The sequence below is a fragment of the Triticum urartu genome, chromosome 6A (genome assembly GCF_056163025.1).
Source record: "Triticum urartu cultivar PI428250 chromosome 6A, HENAU_Tu73, whole genome shotgun sequence".
Taxonomy (NCBI): Eukaryota; Viridiplantae; Streptophyta; class Magnoliopsida; order Poales; family Poaceae; genus Triticum; species Triticum urartu.
This window is the reverse complement of record NC_141878.1, coordinates 14,518,289-14,525,033: the sequence shown is the minus strand read 5'-3', so window position 1 is coordinate 14,525,033 and position 6,745 is coordinate 14,518,289. Positions and strand designations below refer to the sequence as shown.

Below are 6,745 nucleotides of genomic sequence, written 5' to 3'. Positions count from 1 at the left end.
TGCAATGTTTGTCATGCAATGGATGAAGATTCAATGCACGCTCTAGTGCATTGCTCTCATGCCAAGTTGTTCTGGGAGCAGGCCTTCGCTTTGTTCGATCTCCGCAGGCCGCGCCTACACCCGGATACATGGCCCGTGATATTATATGTGATGGGCGGTTTTTTGCTTTGGAAAGGTCTCAGATGATCTCAGTAATGTGGGCTATTTGGCACTCTAGAAATAGAGTTACTCATGATGATGATCAACTTGATCCCTTTTCATCAGTCAAGAGGATACGGGAGGACTTGGCGTTACTTGATATTCCTCTTCCACATGCTTCGGTGATGCCAGGTTTTGGGTGGACACCTCCTGAAGAGGGGGTTATCAAGATCAATACAGATGCGGCTGTGAATTTGGACTTCAATAAGGTGGGAGCGGGAGGTGTTGCTCGTTCCAGCAAGGCCTTGTTGGGAGCTTGGAGTAAACCCTATATAGGGTTATCGGATCCGTTCATTGGAGAGACCATGGCTTTGCGTGATGGAGTCATCTTTGCTAACTTGCATGGCTTCTCACATGTGATCATGGAAACAGATTACCTGGAGATAGTTAATCTCTGGAACACTCGTCATAACAGCCTTTCTGTTGTGGCTCCTTTACTTGTAGAAATTGGAGAGCTAGCTTCATCTTTTTCTTCTTTTGTTGTTCAACATGTAAACAGGGCAGCCAATGTACCGGCCCACCTTTGTGCTAAACATGCAAGCACATTGCTGGTCACCGAAAGTTGGACTGGCTCAAGACCTTCCTTCCTACTCACCAGCCTTTTGGCGGATGATGCAATACTACAGCGGATTTCAGCTAGCGTGGACAGCGGAGCACCATGGTCTCGATAGTGATTCCCGGACTGAAGGCCATCATGGCGCCCCACTCCGGCAGCAGGCTCCGGCGCTGGCGCAGCTCGTCGAGCACGAAGACGATGGTGGCGCCGCTCATGTTGCCGTACTCGCGGAGCACGTGCCGGTTGGCCGCCAGCTTCTCCGGCTCCAGCTTGAGCACCTTGTCTATGTTGTCCAGGATCTGACGGCCGCCTGGGTGCACCGCCCAGAAGAGGTCGTTCCACTTTCCGTTCCCAGAGCATGGAGATGGAAGATGAGCACCACCATCATCGTCGTCGCCGCCGCCACCATCGGTGGTGTCGCTGCTACTACGGAAAGCGAATGAGTTGATGAGGCAGCCCTGGACGTTCTTTCCGATGAATGATGAAAACTTTGACACCACGATGTTACAAAACTACACATCTCACTACTCAAGTACAAAGAACTATATATTTCCACGCATATATATAGAGACCTTTTACAGTGCATCAAGTAAATTAGGACCGTTTATTTGTGTGGTTCAACGGTTCGGATGCTGCAATACTACAGCGGATTTCAGGTAGTATATTGAGGCGTAGGGGGCATTTTGGGTATTTCACGGTTATGAATCCCTTAAAAAAATAAAGATGAAAGGCAGGGTTGGCATTTCAGGTAACCAGTCACCATTCGTTTCCTGTCATTTCCCCTATCCATCCCGCACTGTCGCCATCGTCAGTGCCTACCGCCGCCGGCGAATATCAGCCCGCCCTGCGCAGTGGCACCTTCCTGTACTAGCGAACCTCTGCCCACACCTGAGCATCAACAGTCCTAATCAACACTGCCCCACATGGCTATCGCACACAAGGACGTGCAACCTCCAACCACGCGCAGCCGCGCGCTGCCGAATCACGGCGCACGCATCGCGTTGCTGGCGGATGGTGCCGGGAGGGGGCACCGCGGATAGGTTGAACGCAGTGGTGGCACGTGTCGGGAGGAGAGGGTTCGCCGGCGGCCAAGCTCTACCTCCCTGAGTGGCGAAGCCACCTCGACAGTCCTACTTCAAACCGTATGGAAAATAATACCCAGTTTGCTATCATCGACTTAGAATAATGAAGATTGACGCTGATCTATAAAACAAACGGAGCAGATCTCGCATAGAACTCAGCAGACTACTGTCTTCAAAGAAAGTTCAGAGAATCTGTGATCAAGCTTGCTGTACTGATGCAGGGAAAAGAAACATAGCAACCCTGGTATGATCCTTCAGCAACAATTTCATGGCATGGTGGCAGTTTCGGCAGTATGCCAGCAGCGACGAGACAGGACATGGGTGCAGGGTGCTTGTCCTTGTGTGCGACAAGAGGTGAGGGCGAGCGGCGGCCGGCGGCAGGCTGCCGGAGGCGTACGTACAGGCTGCGTAGGGAAGGCGGAGTACCCAGGATGGCGCGCGGCGTGGAGGATGGAGGCCTGCGTTAGCTACGATTATTTTAATTAATCCCCTAATAGGAATTACCAATCTGTCCTTGAACAAAAGTCTGAGCCGACTCATATTAGCCCTTGGATCAACTTAATACTACCCACTATATCAGGTAGTATGATGCACCGTAAAAAATCTCTCTCTCTATATATATACATACATACATACATACATATATATATATATATATATAACTTTGTGTTTGCAACAAGAGTAGATCATTCACATATAAGAATGTCTTATGTACCACCGCAAACAAATATTTTGTGTGAAAATATTTTGATCTCCAATTCGAACTTTCAATTGCATATTTCTAATTTATATGTGGATACAATGCAATAATGAGAAGAACTGAATTTGTCCATGAATTTAAAAAAAAATCAAGAGTTTCCGTAAATGTTGAAGGCTTTTAAGAAATGGTTAATGAGTTAAAAAACACTAAAGTGGAAAAAAAAAGACGAGTGAGAAAACTACGTGCTGGTTAAAAAACACTACGGGCGGCACACCTCTGTTCACCAGTTGTGGTGCGGCCTAGTCGCCATGGGGACTTGCCTTAGCGAGGTGCTTCCGGCGACCTCTCCACCGGATCGTTCTCTACTCCTACTGCCACTAGTTCTTTGGTGGGATCCCGGGTGTGTATGGGAGGTGGCCGGGGAAGGAGGTGAGGCGGTGGCGCGTGGAAACCCTAGAACGGGAAGAGTGCTTGGCGTGGCACCTAGAGTTTTTTCTTCTATTAGATTGAGCTAGATTATACTAGAAGGAAAAAAAAGAAAAAACCAGGGGAAGGTGGGGTTCATTAAGAAAAAAAATCAATGGTGGGAGGTGAGACAAAAATAAACCGTGGACTACCAACTCCCCTTTAATAGTTGAGATCTTGTACACAAATATTCATTATTCAACACAATTCCGATATATTGGTCTTCATTTTATTACCCCAGTTATTAAGAACTTTATTTCAAATCATCGTACAGTATCACAATAGGAGTACATCGTATAATGCATTTTGCGTGACACACGCGCACACACAAAAAGTACTTGGACGATAGATGGAGGCTTGAGAAGGATAGATGGATGGACGGCATCGATGAGCTAGCGTGGACAGCGGAGCACCATGGTCTCGATAGTGATTCCCGGACCAAAGGCCATCATGGCGCCCCACTCCGGCAGCAGGCTCCGGCGCTGGCGCAGCTCGTCAAGCACGAAGACGATGGTGGCGCTGCTCATGTTGCCGTACTCACGGAGCATGTGCCGGCTGGCCGCCAGCTTCTCCGGCTCCAGCTGGAGCACCTTGTCTATGTTGTCCAGGATCTGACGGCCACCTGGGTGCACCGCCCAGAAGAGGTCATTCCATTTTCCGTTCCCAGAGCATGGAGATGGAAGATGAGCGCCATCATCGGCGTCGTCGTCTCCTCCGCGGAATGCGAATGCATGGATGATGCAGCCCTGGACGTTCTGCCCGATGAGCGTGGCCAGGGCCGGTCCATACATATTCGGGGCCCTGGGGCGAGACGGCAAAATGGGGCCCTTGTGAACAAATAAAAATTTATACATATTGTATTTCGAAAGCTTGCCGCAAAAAAAAGTGTTTTCAAAGCAATTCAATACATAGTATAGATTGATTGTCCAGAGAATTACGTCATAATAGTATGGAAACAATATAGTTCTACAAAAGATCGCTCTTCTAAGTGGCACAAAGAGACCATCATCTCGCTCTTCTAAGAATGAAAACCTTGTCAAAACGGATAGCAACTTGAACCGTTTGTGTTTTTTTTCACTTTCTTTTCTCAGGGATAAACAGTTTTGAGAACACACATCACCAAACAATTGCAGAAAAACTGTCAATACAGGGAACAAAAGCATCTAAATATGGGCATATGGATTGATGTCAAATTGTCGATGTAGCTTCCAAGATCTGCAAGGCTGCAAGAGTCATTCCCCATCCCCCCTTCTCATCCCTGGATCCAATGAAGCTTTGAAGAACAGGCCAAGAGAAGAGTAGAAACTAGGAAAAGAAGAATTGCAGCTGTCAGATGGAGCAATCAGAGATGGAGAGGCGGGCTGTTTAATAGCGAATGAAAAGACTACTTGATTAGGCAAAGGAGGGAGATGTACCATCTCTGATGCGGTGATGCCTCAAACGTCTATTGATGGGGATCATTGAGGATGCAATGAAAGATGATTGGGGAAGGGAATAGCACCATCGGTCTCCATTAATGGATGCACGGAGCAGCACCTCGAATTTGGAAGTGCACGGGAGCGGCGGCGCTGTTCTTTGGGATTTGAGAATTTGGGGAGGAGGCGAGGAGACTGGAGGAGATCGATGGATTTGTTTATTTTTTGAGACAAAGGAGATCGATGGAGTGTTGCTAGCTACGTGATGGGCTTGGGCCTTCTTTTTTTCCCTCTTATTTTTCTGGACCTAATACGTATACTGTACTCCTACCTGGGCCGGGGCCCCTACCTCCCAGGGGCCAGGGCGGTCGCCCCGTTGCCCCGGCCTATGGGCCGGCCCTGCGTGGCGGGCACCTGGATGGAGAGGTGGAAGCCATGCCGCCGCCGGAGACCTGCATGCCTAGCGTGTGCTCCGTCCTGGGCACCGTGGTCTGCGTGGCGCGCACCATCTCGAAGATGGGGCGCCGCTCGTCGTCGAGGAACGGGCCGGCCCCGACGATGACCGCGCCGGCGCCGTCCCCGAAGATGGCGTGGCCGACGAGGTTGCCGCCGTCGGGCGCGCCCAAGCAGACCAGCGTGGTCTCAGAGCAGGCCACGAGGACGCGCGCCCCGCGGTTGTTCTCGGCGAGCTCCTTGGCGAGGCCGAGCGCCCTGCCGCCGCCGTAGCAGCCGTGGAGGCTGAGCATGGTGCGGCTGACGGTGGGCCTGAGGCCGAGCAGCGTGGCCAGGCGGAGGTCGGCGCTCGGGGCGCCGCAGGCGGAGTAGGTGGTGAAGACGAGGTGGGTGATGTCGGCGGCCGGACGGCCCCACTCGGCGATGGCCTTAGCCGCGGCACGCTGCGCGAGCTTGGGCACGGCGTCGACGGTCATGTGGACCCGCGTGTCCAGCGACGGCAGCTCCGGGTCGAGCAGCTCCGGATGAGCCGCCAGCGTCTCCTCCGTCAGCTGGAAGTGTCGCTTGTCGATGCCCGTGTTCCCGCCTGGAACCAGGAATAGCATTGAGTACTACTAGGAAGAAAACTAGTATGCATGGGACTGTAATCAGGAAAAACCGTTGTACAAATTCTGGTTAGCTTGTGTTTGAGCTCAGTGAGGTGGTCGCTGTTGGTGACGCGGAAGAGGGTGTCGGAGAAGACGTCCTGGGGCATTAGCACGCCGGCGGGGTTCGCCGTGCCGATGCCGAGCATAGACGCTGGGCCTTCGGCGTGCGGCCGCCGCACCACCACCACAGCTGTACCGTGCCCGTTGCTTCCGCAGCTTCCCATGGCCGGCCGAGTATGTATTCGCTAGGCACACGACGCGTTTTGTTGATCTTGCGTCTAAAGAGACCTGTGAATCTTGGTGCATATGGGCTCAGGTTTTATAACTAGTTAGAGCATCTTCAATAAGATATATATGCAAAATAACTATATTTTGCATCTCTGAGGCCTAAAAACGTTGCTTCAATAGATGGATGATGTAGATGCAAAAAAAAAAAATATCTCCATCTCTTGAAGATGTAAACTACAACACCTCGCAGTGCAAAGTTGCATCTCCACCTACAGGAGATGTATAAAGACGCCGGTCACGCGCCAACCGCCAACCGCCATTCCTTTCCCTTCCGCGCGACCAGTCGCCACCTGCCCGACTCCGCCGCCGGCCAAATCCGCACCAAATCGACGGCACCGCCCCCGCCAGACGGCCGCCAGGCCCTCCGCGTCTTCGCCCCCCCCCCCCCCCCCCCGTCCCCCACCGCCTGCCTCGCCGGTCCGCCTCCTGCCCGATCCCCTTTCCGCCGCCGCCATCGGTCGATTACGGGCAGCTTAGGCGTCACCTTGTGCTGCCGCTAACCGGTTTGGCTTCCTCTCGACCTCCCCTACCCATTCCTCTCCGCCGCCGGCCGGTTCGGCCATCCCCGCCAGCCCCGGCGAGGTGCAGCAGGAGTGCGACCCGACCTACAGCGGGAGCATGTGAGCTTCTGTTCGGTGGCGCTTGATTCGCGCTTCTTCTCCGTCATGTCATTCGACTCGCGGCCGCGCTTGAGCCTCGAAGGTGGCAGATCGGCCAGCCACGACGCGACGACCTGATTCAACAAGCTGATGGCGATGGGGCGGCGGTAGGGCTAAGCAATAGCTACAGTTTGGATTTCGAATATTAACCGATTAACACACGGTCGAACTTAGCTAAGCAACTCTTGGAGACTTGGCTAAGGGGAACTATTCCAAACATAGAAGGGAAGAGGAACTCGCCCCGCAAGCCGGAGACTTCAGGTGCACCAAGAACTCGGGAAG

General features: G+C 52.5%; 1 long non-coding RNA gene and 1 pseudogene across 1 annotated transcript; both read right to left on the bottom strand.

The window, feature by feature from the left end:
- Window positions 1–834: 834 nt before the first annotated feature.
- LOC125515905 (bisdemethoxycurcumin synthase-like) lies at window positions 835–5,774 on the bottom strand (annotated as a pseudogene).
- On the bottom strand, window positions 3,920–4,712 carry LOC147963219 (uncharacterized). The gene is made up of 2 exons (XR_015607236.1): window positions 4,417–4,712; window positions 3,920–4,306 (listed from the first exon to the last, which is right to left on the bottom strand). It is a non-coding gene; the product is annotated as an uncharacterized LOC147963219 (long non-coding RNA).
- Window positions 5,775–6,745: the final 971 nt, after the last annotated feature.